Source organism: Aplysia californica, unplaced genomic scaffold (assembly GCF_000002075.1).
Source record: "Aplysia californica isolate F4 #8 unplaced genomic scaffold, AplCal3.0 scaffold00994, whole genome shotgun sequence".
Lineage (NCBI taxonomy): Eukaryota > Metazoa > Mollusca > Gastropoda > Aplysiida > Aplysiidae > Aplysia > Aplysia californica.
In genome coordinates, this window is record NW_004798264.1 from 103,708 (window position 1) to 105,417 (window position 1,710).

Genomic DNA, 1,710 nt, shown 5'->3' on the forward strand with positions numbered 1-1,710 from the left:
CTCTCTCTCTCTCTCTCTCTCTCTCTCTCTCTCTCTCTCTCTCTCTCTCTCTCTCTCTCTCTCTCACCCATGAACATAATAGCATAGGTTTGCTCTGACAGATTCAGATACACTAATTGTTTTAGTTCCGGAAGTCATGCGAGATTGTAAAGGCCGTCGTGCAGGAAATCTGAGGCCATACTTATATTATTGGAACATACCTTGACATATAACTATTTCCCGAGGGTTCAAGGCTCACGTGGTGTGGGTATCAGACTAACGAGTCTCAATAAACTTCGTGGGTGAAATTCGTGAGTTCTTTAAAAATATAGATGTGTTTGACATCTTCATCGACACAATATCGGTGGTATAGGAGGCGGACTTCGACCATGCCTGGCAGGACCAACACGGATTGAGAGGGGATACAACAGCCTGGCAGAAAGACTGAGATACTCTATAAAATTTCTCTCCAATGGAGAATTAAAATGGGTCTTCTTATTGCGAGGGCGAAGTGCCTAACAGCTACATCACAGACACCGGTTGATATGGGATGGCTAATAACCTTTCATCATCACTACCTTTCTCACCTTGCATCAGGGTAGCCTACAGGTCACGGACAAACACTTTCCGCCTTTCCCTATCAAGGGATAGATTTTTGGCATTATTCCACGTCTTCCTACTTTTCTGTACTTCATTCTCTGTGCTTTTCTCCAAGTTCCAAGTGTGCTTTCCTTTGATCTATTACCCTATGGATTCCATTCCAACACTTTCTTTGTTATGCAGCTTCCTGGCTTCCTAAGGGTGTGTCCACCGCCACCGCCTTCTTCACATTTCCTCTCCGACTGGGCTCGGTCTTGTTCTCCTCAATACTTCCTCGTTGGTGGCCCTATCTGTCCATCTGATACTGAGTAGACTTTAAGACATACATTCAAGAAAACCTGGATCCTCTTTATCAAACTCAGAGATGTGTTTCATGACTCACATCCACACAACAAAACTGACTTCACACTTAAGTTCAATATCCACAGCTTTGTTCCAAGCGAGATATCCTTGGTCCTCCAAATCCTATTCAAGAATAACGAATGAAAGGCTGGAAAGGAGAACATGATGTCAAACAGGCAGACGTAGACAATGGTACTTTACTAGAGTGCGAAAAATGAGCCCGTTGCAACACTGTTTTTTAAAAACCCTATCCGTAAATCCTGGGGTCATTTTGTACCCCCGGGGTTGTATTCTTCACATGTTAGAATACTTCTAGAGCGAAGTTCTCTTTGAAACTTCCAGTATTTCTCATAAAATCATTTTGACAGACTGCTATGCAAAGCGTACGGATCGGATTAACGAGTAAATTACCTCTTTGAAAGTGGTGGCACAGAGTTCCCCACCTTGTATGGATACGATAGTAAAACACGACGTACAGATAGGGTTAAAGGGGCGGTATTTCCGAATTTAACCTCTGTCCGAGCCAAAGAGTAAAATCCGAGTAAAGTGCCATTTCCAAGGCCAAGGAAACGAAGTGGACGGAGCTGAGCCTCGAATCCCTGCAGTCACAACACAATCTCACCATTACCAAATCTTACAATTACCAGCAGTTCAGTAGCCTAACTGCTAGACTACCGACGCCACCTTATAATAGTATGCAGGTAGATAGAGGGACACACATCGACACACACACACTCACACACACATACACAAACACACGTGCAGAGAGAGAGAGAGAGAGAGAGAGAG

The 1,710-nt window shown here is 43.9% G+C and overlaps 1 long non-coding RNA gene across 1 annotated transcript in view; it reads left to right on the forward strand.

Annotated features, from left to right (window-relative positions):
- LOC101844961 overlaps positions 1 to 1,710 on the forward strand; it is a 27,727-nt gene that overhangs the window by 8,061 nt on the left and 17,956 nt on the right. The gene's annotated exons all lie outside the window — the stretch shown is intronic.